We start from the raw sequence: 22,486 nt of genomic DNA, 5'->3' as shown, positions 1-22,486 counted from the left end.
GGCAAGGAACAGAAGCCTCCTGCCAACAGCCCCACAAGAGAGATCTTGAACATGGATCCTCCAGCCCCTCAGATGGCTGCAGCCCTGGCCAACCACTTAACCGCAACCTCACGAGAGATTCTGAGCCAATGTCTGGATTCCTGATCCACAAAAACTATGAGATCATAAACGTTTGTTGTTTTAAGCTGCCAAATCTGGGGTGATTTGTTACACTGCAATAAATAACTAATAATGTGGAGAGACAATAAAATTCCAGATTATCAGGGGTTTGGTTGAAGAACAAGGGAGAAACACAGAGACCGTGAATGAGAAAGACGGATGGGCTGGCAATGGATCACCTATGTGTATAGAGAGCATCGGGAGAAGCAAACTGGAGAACACAAATGCCAGGGTGTCAATATGGGAAAGAGCAAAAATAAATATTATGAACTACAACAAGCCCAGTAGTGACACTGGCCCCCTAAGCTCATGGAGGTGGCTCTGTTACTGCAGGGAGCCCTTCCAGAAGGAACTTGGGCACTTTGAACAAATGCAAAGCGCTATCATTAAAGAGAGAGTGAAAACAGAAAAGTCTTCTCCTTGGGGAAAAAGACCAAAGGCAAATCATCAGACTTTTTTTTTTTTTTAATCAAGAATGAACACTTTACTCTTCTGCTGTTAGAACAAAGGGTATCAGATCATTCAAACTCTTTGTATTCAGAGTTGCTTTTTCTGGTCACCAGCGTATAAATCAATGCAATGTTCCTGTGAATTCAGGCTTAACTGGAAGGATTTCAAGAAACTTTCCAAAGTCATTATACACTAATAGACTCCCCAGAAATTTTCCACGGAGCTCAGCTTTTCCAAGGCAGCCCTGTAGCTTCTTTCCCAAAGTGTTCATTACTTCGTGGGGGCCCCGCGTGTCCTCCTGGTGTTATGATGAGGCCAAAGGTCAGCAATGCTAACTGCTGACTCCTGGTCTCAGTCTAGCTAACCAGTCATAGGACCTCGAATAAGGCCTTTCCCTTTCAAAACATACTTCTGGGGTGCCTGGCTGGCTCAGTCAGTAGAGCAAGTGACTCAATCTCAGGGTCGTGGGTTTAAGCCCCATGTGGGGCATGCAGCCTACTGGAAAAAAAATAAAATAAAGAAACTTTAAAAAATGAAACAAACTTCCTTATTTGTCACACGATACTGATAATGACATATTTCACAGCACTGCTGTCAAATAGATCACACATGGAAAAGCAGCTTGCAAACTCTAAAATGCTGAGCAAATAGAAAAGGGGAATTCCTTTTAGCCGCCATGTTTTTCAAAGAAGACCACCTCTCAGCTATTGTCAACTCCTCAGTCATTTCAGATCTTTTATTAGTAGGAAATGCTGCCTTCCAACATTTGCTCTCTCTCTGGTTATAACAGTAACAACATCCCTGGGTTTTGAACGCTCTGGCCCACCTCTTTTCCTCTCCTGGGGTTTGCCTTATTATTTCTGCCTTCTCTGAAGCTGCTCTCAGCGTTTCCTTTTACTCCCACCCTGCCTCCCTTTACCCGCTTTCCCTCCACAACCACCACCACCACCCCCCGCCGCCCATGTAAACGCTCAGCCCTGTCCTTGAGGAAACCACAGTGGAGTCATTGTGTTTTCATCTTCCAGGGAAGAGCTACCTGCTGAGCGAGGCCTCATTCTTCACTGCGGTACAACAGCCCGAGATGTGGCTCTGAATTATCCAGGACTCCCTGGGAACCGGGGATGCTGCAATTCTGAACCACACCTTCTCGTTTTGCTAAGTCATCCAATTCCCCAGTGTTCTCAAGTTCTTTTCTCCCGCCAACCTGGCCTATACCCCTTTTCCACACGGACAAAATCGGCCGTTAAGAACATGGGCTTCCGACACAGTCGGGCCACCCTGAGCAAGTGACCTAACCTCTCTGAACTTCATTTCTCATGAGGATAAGGTCAACTGCCTCCCAAGCTCACTGGTAAGCATTGCCCGAGATGATGTTCGCAGAGTGCTTTAAACTGTGCCAGGCTCAGAGAAGGCCTCCATAAATGTGAACTATTTTTTTTTTTTAAAGATTTTATTTATTTATTTGACAGAGAGAGACACAGCGAGAGAGGGAACACAAGCAGGGGGAGTGGGAGAGGGAGAAGCAGGCTTCCCGCGGAGCAGGGAGCCCGATGCGGGGCTCGATCCCAGGATCCTGGGATCATGACCTGAGCCGAAGGCAGACGCTTAACGACTGAGCCACCCAGGCGCCCCCATAAATGTGAACTATTAAGCTAGCATTACTCTTCACAAGATTCACTCAACTCGTCTGCCGAGTTCTCCTGGCCTCCTGCCCCCACATCCCCTTCCTCTTTCGACCCCTATTCCCTTCCTTCCTGCCTGCCAATCCCAGCAGCCCCCGGGGCAGGGCCTCCTGCCCCGCAGACAGCGCTGGCTGCATTAGCCCAGAACGCAGCTTCCTCATTAGCGCTCTCCCGGCCGGGTCTCCGCCCTCACCGGGAGGTCATCCGATGCTTCCGGTGCTGTTCCTTCTCTTTCCGGTGTGGTGTCATTTAGCCCAAGCAGGCTTTAGCTGTTGACGTTGTCATTTGTTATAGGTATTTTACCAAGAGACCTCCATCCAGGCCCAGTAATGGGGATGCTGAATTTTAAAATAATGCAAGGAGATACCAGTGAAAAATACTGAACAGAAAAATGTCGGCCACATCTAAGGTCCAAGGAGGGTAAGCTTAGTTTTCTTTGCACCTTCCTTTATACTTTCCAGAAGTGTTCCTATGACCAAAGAAGATACAGTTCCAACACAGTTTTATCAGTAAACTGATCGGAAATGGAAATAACATAAGAGATACAGCCTTGTGTTCTGGACAGGTGGTGAGAGGAGAGGGTTCTACACTGAAACAGTCATTAGATAATAGTCATTTGCTTCTAATTATCAGCTCTTCTAGAACAACTGGCTGGAAATTGCAAAATGTACACTGGGGAGTCCTGATCTTTAAAACCTGAGAAAGGTTGGGGTAAGGTTTAGCAAATTTGAAAAAGAGGGCTGGCTTTACACAGCAAGGAGAGGTAGCCAGGAGAGAGAGACACCTCCTGCCACAGAATGGGTGCCAGGGCAGGGCTCCCTAGGATCCAGGAGCAGATTTCCATTAGCTTTCACAGACTGGGGTGCCCCCTAGAGGGGAGACACATCCCTTGGCCTCTTCCTGGTCCTGTCCGAAGAGACTAAATAAGAGGTATTCTCAGGCTGATATTAAAAGGAGGCCTAGAGGTCCCTGGGTGGCTCAGTCGGTTAAGCATCTGCCTTCGGCTCAGGTCATGATCCCAGGGTCCTGCGATCCAGCCCCACAAGGGGGCAGGGGGTCCCTGCTCAGAGGGGAGTCTGCCTCTCCCTCTCCCTCTGCCCCTCCCCCCCCCACACTCGTGCGCACACGGGCTCTCTCTCTCTCTCAAATAAAAAAAGTCTTTAAAAAAAAAAAAAAAAGGAAAGAAATCTCTCCCCACTAGCCTGCTGATTCCTGACAAGTCTTTCCTTCTGTAATTAGAGATCAAGGCTTAAAATGTGAATGCAGTTCCATACATTGACTAAACAATCCAGAAATGCAAACAGTGTTAAGCCATCCTTTCTGGGTTTTATTGAGTAGGAAGGAATAAAAAAGATGAGTGAGGATTAAAGACCTAAATGTGAGACCTGAAACCATAAAAATCCTAGAAGAGAGCACAGGCAGTAATTTCTCTGACATCAGCCCATAGCAACCTTTTTCTAGATAGGTCCCCTAAGGCAAGGGAAACCAAAGCAAAATAAACTATTGGGACTACATCAAAATAAAAAGCTGCGCAGCAAAGGAAACGATCACCAAAACTAAAAGGCAATCTACGGAATGGGAGATGATATTTGCAAATGACATATATGATAAAGGGTTAGTATAAAAAAAAAAGCATTAGTATCTAGTATCCAAAATATATAAAGAACTTATAAAACTCAATACCCAAAAAACAAATAATCCAATTTAAAAATGGGCAGAAGACATGAACAGACATTTCTCCAAAGAAGACATTCCAATGGCCAACAGACACATGAAAAGATGCTCAACATCATTGATCATCAAGGAAATGCAAATCAAAACTACAATAAGATATTGCCTCCCACCTGTCAGAATGGCTAAATCCAAAAACACAAGAAGCAAGTGTTGGTGGAGACTGTGGAAAAAAAGGAACGCAAACTGGTACAGCCACTGTGGAAAACAGTATGGAGGTCCCTCAAAAAGTTAAAAATAGAACTATCCTATGATACAGCAATCACACTACTGGGTATTTACCCAAAGAATACAAAATAACTAATTCAAAGGGATACATGCACCCTGATATTTATAGCAGAATTATTTACAATAGCCAAGATATGTAGGGCACCTGGATGGCTCAGTTGGTTGAGCATCCGACTCTCAATTTTGGTTCAGGTCATGATCTCAGGATTGTGAGATCCAGCCCACATTGGGCTCTGCACTCAGCAAGGAGTCTGCTTGGGATTCTTTCTCCCTTTCCCTCTGTCCTTCCCCACCCCCTCCCAAATAAATAAATAAATCTTAAAAAAAAAAAATTAGCCAAGATATGAAAGCAGCCCAAATGTCCATCAATTGATGAATGGATAAAGAAGAGGTGGTATGTATATACGATGGAATATTACTCAGCCACAAAAAAGAATGACATCTTGCCTCTTGCGACATGGATGGAGCTAGAGCATGTAATGCTAAGCAAAATAAATCAGTGGGAGAAAAACAAATACCACATGATTTCACTCATATGTGGAATTTAAGAAACAAAACAAATGAGCAAAGGAAAAAAAAAAATGAAAGAGAGACAAACCAAGAAATAGACTCTTAACTATTGATAACACACTGATGGTTACCAGAGGGGAGGTGGGTGGGGGATGGGTGAAATAGGTGATGGGGATTAAGGAGTGCACTTGTGAGGAGCACCTGCTATTGTATGGAATTGTTGAATCACTGTCTTGTACAACTGAAATGTATATATGACACTGTATGCTAACTAACTGGAATTAAAATAATAACTTAAAAAAAAAAGATGTGTGAGGAATAAGACCCCAGAAGTGAGTCAACTAAGTTTGTACTTCAAACAAAGCCAAAGAGAAGTTGTACTCCACGATACCCTCCTCCAGCTACGGGAGTGTGTCTGCAGGTAGTTCTGCTAGTTAGGATACTTTGTGACTCTAGTAAAGTTGTGGACCCCTGCCGGCCAGCCCCGGAACTGTGCCACAGTCAAAGAAGTGCAGTGTTGAGTGGTAAAAAAAAAAATTTTTTTTTTTAAGATTTTTTATTTATTTATTTGACAGAGAGAGAGAGAGAGAGACAGCTAGAGAGGGAACACAAGCAGGGGGAGTGGGAGAGGGAGAAGCAGGCTTCCTGCCGAGCAGAGAGCCCGACGCGGGGCTCGATCCCAGGACCCTGGGATCATGACCTGAGCCGAAGGCAGACGCTTAACGACTGAGCCACCCAGGTGCCCCGAGTGGTAAAAATATTTTTAAAGAGATTTCTTCTGCATTCCTATGCCTCGATTAATATTGAAGAGGGCTGTTAGGCACTGAAGTGTATCCCCCACCCCAAAAATTCTTATGTTGAAGCCCTAGCCGCCAATATGACTATATTTGGAGACATGGCCTTTAAGGACACAATTAAGGTTAAATAAGGTCAAAAGGGTGGGAACCCACACCAATAGGACTGGTGTCCTCATAAGAAGAGGAAGGGAGAGCAGGTGTGCATGCACACACAGAGAACAGGCTACGTGAGGACTCTGTAAGAAGGTGGGTGTCTGCAAGCCTGCAAGAGAGACTTCACCCAAGCAGACTAATACAGAGTGTAATTTAAACACACACACAGAGAGAGAAAGAGAAAGAGAAATATCTCCCAGTAAAGAGGGGTGTAGAGAACTCAGGCTGGCCCTTGAAGAATTCTTCAGATGGGCTCCAGCGTGAATGGGGAGTCCACAAATACCCTCCCATTGGTAACTTTTATCCTATCCCAATGTAGTCATTATAATAGAAAGATTTCTTCCTGGGGTTTGGTACATACAGGTCAGCAAACACTTACTATGCACCTACTGTGCTACACACTAGGACATGGGGTACAAAAATGAAGATGTTTGCCTTCAAGGATCTCAAAGCAGCCTCACCAAACCCCGGGACTGAGGGTACTGGAACTAACCTCGGCTTTTCTAGTCACCTTCTGCTCCCCTCAGGAGATGTAGACGAGGCACCTGAATTCTGGGTGTGCCCTAGTCCTATAGGCCCCCAGCTCATGGATTGAGCATGAGCAACTCTTCTATCTCTCCTACCCTGAAGAGGCTTTACCCTTCAGGAGTGTTTAGATTTGCCTACATTTCAAAAGGATCCCAAGACTCCTCATTTGTAGTATTTATTTTTAGAAAGCAAAAAGGCAACTGGGAAGAGCCCTGAACATGGAGTCCAGTCTGGATCAAGGCCAGGCTCCCCCCTTCAGACTGATGACCCTGTCCAGCCCAGTCGCCACTGTAAGTAAATGAATGGAGACAACAGTGCCTGCCTCACAGAGGGCATGAGGATTTAAGGAAATGTGCACATTTAAGGGCAAAGCTATATAAATAAAAGGCAGTGGTAATACTATCATGTATGAACTGTTTGCTATACACCAGAGACTGTGATCAATTCTCACAGTAACCATAATCATAGCAACTCTGTGACGTGGGTACTATTATAATTTCCATGTTTACTCATAAGAAAAATGGGACTCTTGGAGAAACTGTACAACTAGACCAAGATCATAGGAGTGAGGATTTGAAGCTTGGTACCTCCACAGAGTTCTGGGACAACATTTACCCTATTATATGCTGCCATGGTTGCATCACCTTTTGATCAACTGTCTTAAGTACTTTCAAGTCATTTGCATTTGTTACTTAACATCATAACTTAAAGAAGTTGATACACACTTTACAAATGAGAGCCAGAAGGAGGAGAAAAGAAATACAGAGGATAGAAGTTTAACAGGCTAATCATTAGAAGGGCTTGGAAGGCACTCCTTGTCCAGGCTTCTGCCAGCTCCACGCCTTGAATACACACCCCATCACTCTTTAAAGAACCCTAATACATGACGTTGCTTTCCATGTTCGAACCTCTGGCCTGGGGGAGATTTTCCTGATTTTTTTGAACCCTAAAAACTGTTCCTCTTAGAAACAGAGGGTGGGAGAAATGGAGAGATACGGGTCAAAGGGTACAAACTTGCAGTTGTAAGATTAATAAATTCTGGGGATCTAATGTAGAGCATAGTGATTATAGTTAATAATACTGTATCATATATTGAATGTTGCTAAGAGTATAGATCTTAAATTTTCTCACCACAAAAAAGAAATGGTAATTATGTGATGGAATGGAGGTGTTAGCTGATGCTTTGCCAGTAATCATTTTGCAATATATGAATGTATCACATCAACCCATTGCAAACCTTAAACATATACAATGTTATATGTCAATTATATCTCAATAAAGCTGGAAAATAAATTGTTCCTCTGAAACCATCACATTAGATTACGTCTTTTCTACCATTCAGACAAGTAAGCAGGAATTCATTTTTTTAAATTGAAAATAGGATTCAGCTTCTCTCTGCAACTCCAAATAAAGCCTTTTAACTGTGTGATCACTCTGCCATCTAGCTTCTTAAGCCTATATAACTGTTCATGAGACTCTGCTGGGGTATATTAGGACTAAGCACTGCATTGTTTTAAATCACTTAATGTTCAGTGATGCTGCACACACACACACACACACACACTCACACCCCGTGGGAATAATATGAAACATAATGTCTCCTCTTCAAGAGGAAGAAGTCCTTGTATGAAAGGTCAGTCTACAATTTTGTGAGAGACCCCTGAGCCAGTTGAGATTTCTGCTGGTTTAAAAAAAAAATCAATGCAATAGCATTCATTTTTTTCAAGAATCTGGAATGCAGATTTTAGACTTAAAGTAGGTAAGGTTAACATGAAAGACCAACAGATAAAACCCTGAGCATCCATCTGTTGTTTGACTAAATCTTATAAATTTAGTCGAAGAGAAAGCTTTTTCTAATAGTCTGTGCATGTTCTGTTGACAGCAGTTTCTTTAACCCTGGTACCCCTAAGTTAGTAAGAATAGTATTTATTGTAGAAATATTATTGTTCCTAGAAAATGGTGGCATGCCCCTCAGGAAATGAGAGAAATCTGCTTGGGCTTAAACCTGTGTTTGAAATCACATTAAAACCGTGTGCTTTAGTAAAGTCACCAACCTCAAGAAGCAAATGTCCTCATTTCCTTCAGGCTAGAGGCCCCTGTAGCCAGCAGAATGTGAACACACGAGTGGCAGAGCAGAGACAAGCCTATTCTCACCCAGAATGGGACCTGAGTATATTCCTATGAGTTTGGTCCTTTGTTATTAATGGATTTGTGCTCCGTTACAATCAAGGTCCTAAAGTTCTACTGTGTTTTGCCAGAGTGGCCCTGCCACGCACACACGCACGTGCACGCACACACGCACGTGCACCCGCATTTAAACAAATTTCTTTCAACTAAGGCATCTAGTTCTAAATGTTTTTAGTTTAGAATGAGTGGAGGGGAAAATAAAGGTACACTTCTCATTCCATAATCCACTTTCGATGATCAAGTGTAATTACAAGAAGTAGGTAAGTACAAAAGTGATCAGATATGCAATGTGACCTGTCAGGAAAAATTGTGAAAAACTTTGAAATGGACCAAAAGGATTTCTGGGTGCTTCCAAATATGTGCTGTTTACAGCATTCCTGTTCTGGGTTATCTGGTTCTATGGGGTTTGTTATCTTTGATCTGCTTATAAATCTGTAAATAACTGATAGCAATGAAAAGAATTCTTTTTTTGTTTGTTTTTTGGGTTTTTTTACTTTTTTTTTTTAAAGATTTTATTTATTTATTTGACAGAGAGAGACACAGCGAGAGAGGGAACACAAGCAGGGGGAGAGGGAGAAGCAGGCTTCCTGCTGAGCAGGGAGCCCAATGTGGGGCTCGATCCCAGGACTCTGGGATCGTGACTGGACCCGAAGGCAGACACTTAACGACTGAGCCACCCAGGCGCCCCCATACTTTTCTTTTTTTTTTTAATTTTATTTTATTATGTTTTGTTAGTCATCATACATTACATCATTAGTTTTTGATGTAGTGTTCCATGATTCATTGTTTGTGCATAACACCCAGTGCTCCATGCAATACATGCCCTCCTTAATACCCATCACAGGGCTAACCCATCTCCCCAACCCCCTCCCCTCTGAAACCCTCAGTTTTTTTCTCAGAGTCCATAGTCCCTCATGGTTCGTCTCCCCCTCCGATTCCGCCCCCCTTCATTTTTCCCTTCCTACTATCTTCTTTTTTTTTTTACCATATAATGTATGATTTGTTTCAGAGGTACAGGTCTGTGATTCATCAGTCTTACACAATTCACAGCGCTCACCATAGCACATACCCTCCCCAGTGTCTATCACCCAGCCACCCCATCCCTCCCACCCCCCACCACTCCAGCAACCCTCAGTTTGTTTCCTGAGATTAAGAGTCTCTTATAGTTTGTCTCCCTCTCTGGTTTCATCTTGTTGAATTTTTTCCTCCCTTCCCCTATGGTCCTCTGTCTTGTTTCTCAAATTCCTCATATCAGTGAGATCATATGATACTTGTCTTTCTCTGATTGACTTATTTCACTTAGCATAATACTCTCTAGTTCCATCCACATCGTTGCAAATGGCAAGATTTTGGTTTTTTGTTGGCTGCGTAATATTCTATTGTATATATATACCACATCTTCTTTATCCATTCATCTGTTGATGGACATCTTGGCTCTTTCCATAGTTTGGCTATTGTGGACATTGCTGCTATAAACATTAGGGTGCACGTACCCTTTCGGATCACTACATTTGTATCTTTGGGGTAAATACCCAGTAGTACAATTGCTGGGTCATAGGGTAGCTCTAGGCAATGCAAAGAATTATTGTCTACAGACATGCAAATGGATTCCACCTCCTGGAGGCACAATTGATTTCCTCCTACCCTTAGAAAAAGCCAGTATGCATCCACTTGTAAATTTATTTCATGGCTTATTTTTGCCTCTGCTCTTTGAACTTCCCCTTTGAACTGGCTGTAACACCTTACTTTTTCTCTCATTAATTTATTCATTTTATCTGTAAAAGAGTTATGAATTATGGGGTTTTTTAATCCTCTAAGAGAATTTATTTTCTTTTCAGGCAATTTGGGAAAAGAGTGGAAATCAGGTAGCAGAAAGAAAAAGAGGTATAAGTCCCTTTGAATTTCACCGAAGTCCCCAGACTCGGTCTACAAGAGAAAGGACAACACAGCTATCCAGCCAGGGTTTCAGCCTCATGTCTGAGCCACATACCCTGAGTGTCATTGAAGGGGTGACCTATAGGCCCAGAGAACCCTATGATCCTCCAATTACCTGATTAAACCAGCCTGGATGAATCATGCTTTTTTTCAGCACAGTCGGGAACCTCAGATACCATATTATAGACAAATTGCTAAGCACAGTGGTTACTTCTCCTTTCCTTATATAAGGATATTCCAAAAACATAGCATAGCATAGATGTGGAAACTCATACAACCAAACGGTACCCAGAGTTTCCTAAAACTAAGACATCACTGGGGCGGGGGGGGGGGACCACAATTTACTTAACATCCCCATGTGCTTTGTCTTCAGGGCAGTGTGTAATTAAGACCTTACCCTTTGAAGTCAGACAGCCTGAATTCAAATCCCAGCTCAACTTCTGGGCAATTGACCTGACTTCTCTGAGCCTCAAATTTACTTATGTGTAAAATGAGAAATTAAGCTCTTCCCGCTCAGAGCTTTTGTGAGGATTTAAAAGTCTCTGGCAGAGACAGATGTCTACAAAACCCTCAACAAATGATGATGATATTATTATTATTCTCCCATTATATAAAACATATAACTATAATATCTCATAATAATAGAGTAAGAATTGAGCCTAAAGACTTTGTGATCAAAGATAAAAAGAAAATTCTTTTACTACATTTGAGACCCACCTCTCCCCCATTCCTAAGGTTTCCTCCAAAGTCTAAGCATCACTCCTTATTGTCAATATTCCCAAGAGCATTGCAGCCTTATTGTCTCCACAGAAAGAACAAATTAAGAATACCAGTGCTCCAGCTCCATTTCCCACTGACACTGAACTCATGAGGACTCCCAATTCCCAGATCAACTCTGGAGGAACTATAAAGGGAAAACATCGAAACAGACAATATCTTGAGAAACCATTGGGGAGATGGAGAGGTGCTTTGAACTGAGGGTGGGGAGATGGGCAGAAGCAACTTATTCTGAGGCAGGAAGTAGTCTCATTCAGCTGCAGGAGAATAAATAGAGAGAGGAGCTGTTGGAGTTTGTAGGAGAGGACAAAACAACTCTTCCCCTACTTTCCAAGTTTCAGTGGCTGGGGCCTGCAGATCAAGCTGATAAAAGATATATTAACAAGGGGCGCCTGGGTGGCTCAGTCCTTAAGCCTCTGCCTTTGGCTCAGGTCATGATCCCGGGGTCCTGGGATCGAGCCCTGCATCGAGCCCCGCATCGGGCTCCCCACTCTGCGGGAAGCCTGCTTCTCCCTCTCCTGCTCCCCCTGCTTGTGTTCCCTCCCTGGCTGTCTCTCTCTGTCAAATAAATAAAAGTAAGATCTTAAAAAAAAAAAGATGTATTAGCAAGAGGAAAAAAACAGATTTCATGACATACCTACACACAGGAGCTCACAAAGAAAAATGTGACTCAACAGGGCACCCGGGGGGCTCAATTGGTCGAGCAACCAACTCTTGGTTTCGGCTCAGGTCATGATCTCAGGGTCATGAGAACCGCAGGACAGTCTCCTTGCTGGGCGTGGAGCCAGCTTAAGATTCTCTCTCTCCCTCTCCCTTTGCCCCTCCCCCCATCCCACTGGCACACCTGAGCTCTCCCTCTCTCATTCTCTCAGAAAAAAAAAAAAGAAGTTGTCTGTTTGCAGATGACAGGATATTATCTACAGAAAACCCTAAAGACTACATACACACTCACACACACACACACACATAAACCTGTTAGAGCTAGAACTGATAAATGAATTCAGCAAAGTTGCAGGATACAAGATCAACATAAAAAAATCAGTTGTATTTCTATGCACTAACAACAAACTAATTGAAAGCAATTTTAAGTAAACAATCCCATTTGCAATAGTGTCAATATGATAAAACCCTTATGTATAAATCTAACCAAGGAGGAAAAAGATTGTATACCGAAAACTATAAAACATTAATGAAAGAAATTAAAGAAGACACAAATCAGTGGAATGATATCCCATATACACGGACTGAAAGAATTAATATTGTTAAAATGTCCATACTATCCAAAGTCATCTATAGATCAACACAATATCTATCAAAACCCCAGTGGCATTTTTCACAGAAATAGAACGATCCTAAAATTTGTATGAAACTACAAAAGACCCAAAATAGCCAAAGCAATCCTGAAAAAGAATAAAGCTGGAGACATTGCACTTCCTGATTTCAAGCTAAAAAGCTATAGGAATCAAAACAGTATGGTGCAGTCAACTAATATTTGACAGGAGAGCCAAGAATATTCAAGGGGAAAGGATAGTCTCTGAAATAAATGGTGGGGCGCCTGGGTGGCTCAGTCAGTTAAGTGTCTGCCTTCGGCTCAAGCCATGATCCCTGCTCAGCGGGGAACCTGCTTCTCACTCTCCCTCTGCTACTCCCCCTGCTTGTGCTCTCTCTGTCAAATAAATAAATAAAATCTTTAAAAAAAAAAATGAAATAAACGGTGCTGGGAAAACTGGATAACTACATGCAAAAAAAATAAATTGGACCTCTGTCTTACACCACTCACAAAAAATTAACTCAAAGTGGATTAAAAACAAGCATAAGATTTGAAACCATAAAATTCCTGTAAGACAACACAGGAGAAAACTCCTTGATATTGGTCTTGGCAATGATTTTTCAGATATGACACAAAAAGCACCATCAATAAAAGCAAAAATCTACAAGTGGGACTACATCAAAAAGCTTCAGCACAGCAAAAGAAACAATCAACAAAATGAAAAGGCAACCTAAAGAATGGGAGAAAATATTTGCAAATCATATATTTGATAGTGGGTAATATCTAAAATATATAAAGAACTCATGGGGTGCCTGGGTGGCTCGGTGGGTTAAGCATCTAACTCTTGGTTTTGGCTCAGGTCATGATCTCATGGGTCCTGAGATTGAGCCCTGAGTCAGTCTCTGCGCTCAGCAGGGAATCTGCTTGAAGATTCCCTCCCTCTGCCCCTCCCCCACCACTCACACGTTCTCTCATTCTCTAAAATAAATAAATCTTTTTTAAGAAAGAACTCATGGGGCACCTGGGTGGCTCAGTCGTTAAGCGTCTGCCTTTGGCTGAGGTCATGGTCCCAGGGTCCTGGGATCGAGCCCCGCATCGGGCTCCCTTCTCAGCGGGGAGTCTGCTTCTCCCTTTCCCACTCCCCCTGCTTGTGTTCCCTCTCTCACTGTGTCTCTCTCTGTCAAATAAATAAAATCTTTAAAAAATTAATTAATTAAAAAGAACTCATATGGGGCGCCTGGGTGGCTCGGTTGGTTAAGCATCTGCCTTTGGCTCAGGTCATGATCCCGGAGTCCTGAGATCAAGCCCTGCATCAGGCTCCCTGCTCAGTGGGGAGCCTCCTCCTCCCTCTCTCTCTGCCGCTCCCCCTTCTTGTGCTTGCTCCTGCTCTCTCGCTCTCTCTGTGTCAAGTAAATAAAGTAAAATCTTTAAAAAAAAAAAAAGAAATCATACAACTCAATAACAAAAAAACAAACAACCCAATTAAAAATGGGAGGAGGAACTGAATAGACATTTCTCAAAAAAAGACATACAAATGGCCAGCAAATACATGAAAAGGTGCTTAACATCACTAATCATCAGGGAAATGAAAATCAAAATCACAATGATGTATCACCTCACACCTGTTAGAATGGCTATCATTAAAGACAAGAGATGACAAGTGATGACAAAGCTGTGGAGAAAAAGAGAACCCTTGTGCCCTGTTAGTGGAATGCAAACTGGTGCAGCCCCTATGGAAAACAGCATGGAGTTTCCTCAAAAAATTAAAAATAGAACTATCATATGATCCAGATATCCCACTTCTAGATATATATCCAACGGAAATGAAAGGATATCAACAGATATCTGTATCCCAATGTTTTGTAGCATTATTCACAATAGCCAAAATATGAAAATAATGTAAGCATCTATCAAGGGGATGAATGGATAAAGGAGATGTGGTGGGGCACCTGGGTGGCTCAGTCATTAAGCATCTGCCTTCGGCTCAGGTCATGATCCCAGGGTTCTGGGATCAAGTCCCACATCGGGCTCCCTGCTCAGCAGGAAGCCTGCTTCTCCCTCACCCACTCTCCCAGCTTGTGTTCCCTCTCTCGCTGTCTCTCTCTCTGTTGAAAAAATAAATAAAATCTTAAAAAAAAAAGATGTGGTATATATATATATATATATATATATATATATATATATATAAAATGAGTATTATTCAGCCATGAGAAAGAAGGAAATTATGCTATTTGTGACATGGATGGAACCTTGAGGGTATTATGCTAAGTGAGATAAGTCAGACCGAGAAAGACAAATACTTTTTGATATCATTTATATGTGCAAACTGAAAAAACCAAACTGGTAGAAATAGAGAATAGAATGGTGGTTGCCAGAGGCTGTGGGATAGGGGAATCAGGGAGAAGTTGCTCAAAGGGTACAAACTTGCAGTCAGAAGATGAGTAAGTTTGGAGGATCTAATGCACAGCATTGTGATTACAACAATACTGTATTATATACTTCAAAGTTCCTAAGAAACTAGATCTTAAATGTTCTCACCACAGAGTGAAATGATAGTTATGTGAAATGTTGGAGATGTTAGCTAATGCTATGGTAATCATAATGCAATATGTAATGTATCAATCAACATGTGGTACACCTGAAGCTTACACAATATTATTTGTCAATTACATTTCAATTTTTAAAAAAAAGTTTAGCACACAGATCAATTAAACAAAATAGAGAGCCCAAAAATAAACCCACACCTATATGGTCAATTAATCATGACGAAGGAGGCAAGAATATACAATGGGGAAAATACAGTCTCTTCAATAAATGGTGCTGGGAAAACTGGATGACTATATGCAAAAGAATGAAACTGGACTGCTTTCTAACACCATACACAAAAATAAACTCCAAATAGATTAAAGACCTAAATGTAAGACCTGAAACCATAAAAATTCTAGGAGAGCACAGGCAGTCATTTCTCTGACATCGGCTATAGCAACGTTTTTCTAGATATGTCTCCTGAGGCTAGGGAAACAAAATAAAAGGGACTACATCAAAATAAAAGGTGTTTGCACAGCAAAGGAAACCATCAATAAAACGGAAAGGCAACCTAGTGAATGGGAGAAGAAATCTCCAAATGATATATCTGATAAGGGGTTAATATCCAAAATATATAAAGAATTTACACAACACCAGAAACAAAAAATCCGCTTTAAAAATAGGCAGAGGACCTGAATAGACATACAGATGGCCAAGACACACATGAAAAGATTTTCAACATCACTAATCATCAGGGAAATGAAAACCAAAACCATAATGAGGTATCACCTTACACCTGTGAGAATGGCTAAAATCAGAGACAAGAAATAACAAGTGTTAGCAAGGACGTGGAGAAAAAGGAACTCTCATGCACTGTTGGTGGGAATATAAATTGTTGCAGCCACTGTGGAAAATAGTATGAAGGTTCCTCAAAGTATTAAAAATAGAACTACCATATGATCCAATAATTCCACTTCTGGGTATTTACCCAAAGAAAACAAAAACACTAATTTGAAAAGATATGTGCACCCCTATGTTTATTGCAGCTTTATTTACAATAGCCAAGATATGGAAGCGATCTAAGTGTCCATTGATAGATGAATGGATAGGGAAAATTTGGTGTACACACACACATGCACGTGCACACAAGCAAGCATGTACTGGAATATTACTCAGCCATTAAAAAGGATGAGATCTTGCCATTTGCAACAATCTAGATGGACCTAGAGGGTATTATGCTAAGTGAAATAAGTCAGACTGAGGTAAATACCACATGATGTCACTTATATATGGAATCTAAAAAACAAAAGAAATGAATAAACAAACAAAAAGCAGAATAAGACCTATAAATACAGAGAATAAATCTATGGTTACCAGAGAATAATGGGGGTAGTGGGGGATGGGCAAAACAGGTGACGGGGAGTGGGAGATACAGGCTTCCAGTTATAAAATGAGTAAGTCACAATAATAAAAGGCACAGTATAGGGAATATGGCCAATGGTCGTGTAATAGTGTTGTATGATAACAGATGGTAGCTACCCTTGTGGTAAGCATAGCATAATGTTTAGAGAAGCTGAATCCCCATATTGTACACTTGAAACTAATGAAACACTGTGTGTCAACTGTACTCAAATTCTTTAAAAAAATTTTTAAAGAGACAGACCAGTTTTTAAGAGTTTAGAATGAATTGGAAGGATAAGTGTCAATAAAAGATAATGTGACAAACACACAGAAGATATTCTTACTGACAGTTCACTCCGTAAAGAATGTTCTCAACTCAGACCCCTTGACAGTTTGGTTACTCACTTTTGTTTTTCCTCAGTGTGCTCTTGAGATTGAATGGTCAGTCATCTCAGGGTTTTAGTCTAAGAAATGCTGCATACCTCTATCTGCAGGCCTAACACTCTTGGGTCAAGAGCCTGAATGGTGTAAGAACACTGGAGCAGGGAAAGCATCAGTGAAAATAGGACACTGGTCTCCAGAAAAAGTGACCCCTTGGGATGGCCAAGACACTCACTCCATAGTGCTTTGAGATTACGCTCTTTAAATTGAGGAATCTGTGCCAGAATTGAATTTCAGTACACCATTTGGTGTCAGCATCTTTTTAAATTGTTAACTTTTATAAGCTTTCTTTAATTGCTTAGTTGGTATATTTTTCTATTTGTGAAAACTATTTGAGAATCTGGTGGTGCAATGGAATATATCATAACTTTTTTCCAATAAAATTAATGAATTTTTTTTTAATTTAACAGCTTTTAACTTTGTGGCAGGGTTTTCAAGAACAAATTAAAGTCAGTAACAAAGGTTAAGATTATTTAGAAAACCTATAATGAAGGACCCAAATGAGGAGCATTCAATGTCATGATTTGCTCCCTTGGTAATAAAGAAGCTAGAATACTCAGGAAACAGATAACAAAGGCTCCTGACTATGGAGAAAACTTTAAAGGAAATTGTGTTTACGGAGATTACCTACAAGAAAAGTTCCATATTTGAACTCATTTGCACAAACCTTTTCCTGTGGTGACTGGCTGAATACATCATCAGTGCTAGATGTCCACACTTAATCTTCATGAATAGTAATAGGAGTTAATTAGCATTAAAGGAAGAACAGATGTATAAATGTCATCATAAAATGGGATTTGTGGGTATATAAAAAGAGAACACAAGGTAAACCAGACTCAGTCTATGAAGTTCAGCTAATGAGATTGCCAAGAAACAGGTTCCATTTCTTATTTTGTGCTTTTATTGATTTGTCTTTGCTGCCATGAATGTTTATCACTTTGTCAACTATTGCTTTAATGTGTAATCTCTATATTGTTTAGGAAATAAAACAAAACCTGCTTTAGCATTAATATAATGAGATATTATTATTTATGGGTAACTGTTAGGAGTTTTAGTAACCTACATATCTTTGGTTCCCTGGGTGAAGGCTTATTGATTTTTGTAGCGCCTGCTGTTAATGCTTGATGTTTGGTGATGGAGGCTCAGCTAGTCTACACAGGGGAGCTGTTTACACAATCAGCGTAATTATTATTGGGTTGTATAATGTGCATGAGGCTACTGGTACTTACACTCTTACAACTTTATTAAACAAAACTGTTCTTTCCTTTCATTGCTGCAACATCTAAAATCATAAACACACCCACAGAGATCCTATTCTGAAACCTGGATTATACAGAGTAAGAGGTTACAAATTCAGCTCCTGAATTTGGACCTGTCCTAAACTATGGTCAAAGAAATCAGTGAGATCCTGCATTACTGGCCCCAGAACCATGGTAATATACAAGCAGAAAGAAGGCATGATTTTTTAAAAGATTGATTGATTTTAGAGAGAGTGTGTGTACGTGAGCAGGGAGAGGGGCAGAGGGAAAGAGAATCCTGAAGCAGACTCACTGCTTAATGTAGAGCCTGAAGTGGGGCTCAATCCTAGGACCCCAAAATCATGACCTGAGTTGAAATCAAGAGTTGGCTGCTTAAATGACTGAGCTACTGATGCGCCCCAGAAGGCATGATTTTTCTCTTAGCACTAGCCCCACTCTATCCTCGCCTCTTCAGACACTTCACTCCTCCCTTTCCTCCAGACCCCAACCACTCTGGTCAATCTCTGTCAATGGACATTCACCCCTCCCTTTCTTATTGGTAAATGTTATTATGAGAATATTTTAAGATTATGTGAATTAACGAAAGTCTTACAATAAAAACAGCTGAGTGGCACCCTGTTATCTGACAAAGGGAGCTGACCAAGGATATCAAAAGCACTGGTGAGGGCACCTGGGTGGCTCAGTCGTTAAGCGTCTGCCTTCGGCTCAGGTCATGGTCCCAGGATCCTGGGATCGAGCCCCGCATCGGGCTCCCTGCTCGGCGGGAAGCCAGCTTCTCCCTCTCCCCCTGCTTGTGTTTCCTCTCTCGCTGTGTCTCTGTCAGATAAATAAAATCTTAAAAAAAAAAAAAAAAAGCACTGGTGACACTGGGAGTCACCCACAGCAAGATGGGAGGGTGAGGGTCTGAGGAAAGGAATCCAGGCGAGTGACCAATGGCACACATCCCAAAGAGAAGGCAATGTTGGTCATTTTAGCCCAGAGCACAGTTTCCTTAAATGTGTCCTTTGAACTCCAGGGATGGAGTCCACTTGAGATCCACACCAGCCACTTCCAGATCCAGTGACATTTTAGTCCTTGCTCCAAGATCAGTGGTTCTCAAACAACAGGCAGGCAGGGATCTCTTTCTAAGCAGATGGAAAGGTGTCCAGAGGCTAAGGGGACTAAGAAGAACAACGGGGGCAATTGGGGTGGGGGAGGGGGGCTGGTGGCAGAAGCGATGAAGGGAGAAGGAAGGCACTATGGTTCTACAGGCCTTCAACACATGGGTCAGGGAATCCAGCATTTGTTTACAGGAATCAGAAGGTCCAGTCTGGAATCAACTCAAGGGAGTGGTTACCGTTGACACACATAATGGGCTAAACTTAACAAAAGGATTTTCAGTAAACAAAAAAGTCAGTCCTGGCTTCTTTAAATTATTTTCTAATTAACCAAATGACTTTAAATTGAGACATTAAATGATAATTAGCCCATCTAGATTAAGCTTGTCACTTCCAATCTCAATTCTGTTAAAGCTATGAAAGACAAAGGACACCGGCAACTAGCACAGGTAATAATCTAATCTTTGGCTCCGATATAGCTTTGACTCCTGTAGACACATATACTCAGTGATATCAACAAATTGAGCCTTTAATTTTCTAAATTAACCCTGAGAAACATCTAGTAGCTCAGCCTTCTCTTCCTTTTTCCTTTTTTTCAACTTATGTGGATATTAAGGAAATTCAAACACCTTGGTAAACCCTTCTTAATTATACCCCTGGAAGAGCTTTGTTTTGCCTACCTAAAAGCCCCCATCTCTAAGGCACCAATTGTGAAGGATAGTTTTCAACAAGAACTATATCCTAGGCAGAGGTTGTGCAAAGCAGACTGCTTTAAAGCTGTCAGGGCATTAGCCATGGAGATAGCTGTCCAAGGCTATGGTCTCTGGACTTTCTGTAATGGTAATAAAGGGCCCATGAAAAATGAAGACACACTGATGCCCAAACAAATCAAAGTCAATCAAACCTGCTCATTCATTCATTCAACAAATTTCTACTGCATGCCTGCCCTGTGAAACGTGTCATGTCAGGCACTATCAGGATCTAGATGGAGTGGAATTAATTCAGAGAACACTAGAGATAGCTTTAAATCATGTCCTCTGAGCCACCGTTGAAATAATCACAAAGTAACCTAAAATAAGAAGATTCTGGGAGAACATGAGAGCCCCCATGCCTAAATATTTAACCTTTTTTTTTGCAGAAAAGAGATTAGACTTGTTTTGTACCAGACCACGTAGAATTAATATCAATGGGTGGAAATCAATGGAAAGAATCACAGCAAGGCTAAGAAACAACTTGCTACCAGAGCAGTCTAAAAATGGAATGAGCTGTTTGGGAAGGAGCGGAAGCTTCATTAGCAATATTGGTACCTGGGGCACTAGATACTGCAGTACTCACTGGATACCCCGCCCCAAAATAAATCTTAAATCTGACTGCTTCAAATCCAATCCCCTATCACCCAAAGGCAATCACTGCTAATATACTGGTATGTTTCCTTCTGTTTCTTCTGTGCCTTTTTTTTCTTCTACCATTGTGAAATTGTACCACATATACAATTTTCTACTTTGTATTGAAATTTATTTCTTTAAGTTATTTTGTAGACTACTAAAATTTACCAAAGCTTTTCATAATTGTTGGACATTTACAGTTTAATGGTAAGAGCAGTTCTGGAGATACTCTACCTGGTTTGAACCTCACTTAACAATACTACCTTGGTAAAGTTACTTTTGCCTCGGTTGCCTCATTTGCAAAATAGGAGTTATACCTCACAACAAGAGTATAATTCCAATAAAGCACTAAGAACTGTGCCTGGCACAAAACATGCACTTGAAAATTTTACCAATTATAGGTAAAAGCCTGAAAGTCTGTGGAGAAAAATTGTGGAAGATTTTGAAATGGACCAAAAGCTTGCTGGGTTTCTCTCAAGGAAAGCAGAGATTTTTTCTAGCACAATCTTGGGGTGAGGGACTCCAAGCCTTTGTGTTCGAGGTAGTCTACAACCCTGAAAGTTGTACATAAATGATCCTTGTCCATAGACAACTACTAATTCTGTCCGGTGGATAATTTACTTCCCTCTCCTGTTGAAAAGGTCAGTTTTACATTTATTTTTAAGCTCATTTCAATATCCTTGATTCACCTACTAGGGATGTTCTGAATTGTTTGAATGGGCTGAAACAGTTTACTGGTTTCACTAATAAGCTAAGTAAAACCCTTGACAGGTTCTTTGACAGATCCCATACAGAGCTAATTTATTAAGTCAAGGGACCGAAACCTAAGAATGTATTCTCTATGCTCCAATGAGATTTCTCTCATAGGATCTATCATATTTTGCCATCAACATCACTGAACTTTTAGTAGGTAATTAAACTATTCAATAATTAGGGACCTACTATTAATATACAAGGCACCTGCTATGTGCTGTGGTAAACATGGAAATAGTTCCTGCCTTAATCTAATTGTTTCTGGAGAAGAGCGTGTAGTGGGCATTGAGAACATTAGCTTTGATATCAGACAGACTCGAGCTCTAGACCAGTTCTGATCCCTTTACTTGGGTAGACTTTGGTAATGAAATTACTGCATCTTTAAGCCTGTTATCTCAGTGGTGTAATGAGCATGTCTATGAAAAAGTCTCGAAAATCTTGAAAAAAGACTTGAAAAAAATAATGCACTTCAGACACTTGGCAGGTCTAGTACAGACATTTAAGTCTTAAGCCATAAGTTATTCAACTCCTAGTAGAGAAGCCAGACCACCTTTCACACCAACCTTCCCACTCACTCCCACCACATACACAGAGCCAGGACTGGCTAGAGCACGTCCCCTCGGCCAATGCACAATACATATGGGAACATTTACACAGCACCATCCCAAGAGTTCAGCTCATCCAAGAGTATCATACCAAATCACCCATCTCACCACCTTTTACCTAAATCACTAAGTGTGTGAGCCTATCTGATCTTTATCTGAAATTTCCACATTTGCTCAGCTAACACAGGTCTTAACCACCCTATCTGCAAAAGCAGCTCCATTCCATTACCAGAAACTCCTACATCTTCAAGCTTTTCTTCCAATATTCTTTACGTCTCCTTACCCAGACATTTCCCCAGCAGCAACTGCAGCTTATTATCCCATACTCTTGGGCCTCAAGGTTAGGAGCAGAGGTGGATTTACTATAAAGCTCATGAAATTTAAGCTTCAGTTGTCCCCAACTTCCATTACCTCCTATAATAACAATACATTTGTCATGTTTTTGAAAACTTTAGATAGCTTAACCACAACCAGTTGTTTTTTCCACTTGTTTCCAGCCACACTTCCCCTCCTGAGAGGACACGATATCAACCCAAGTGTATCAGGAGCAGTTAGCTCATCACTCTCTGCTTGGCTTCTAGTATACCATTATCTTGGCCCTCCTTCAGTCTG

The sequence above is a fragment of the Neomonachus schauinslandi genome, chromosome 9, assembly GCF_002201575.2.
Source record: "Neomonachus schauinslandi chromosome 9, ASM220157v2, whole genome shotgun sequence".
In the NCBI taxonomy this organism is placed as follows: Eukaryota; Metazoa; Chordata; class Mammalia; order Carnivora; family Phocidae; genus Neomonachus; species Neomonachus schauinslandi.
Note: the sequence above shows the minus strand (reverse complement) of the source record.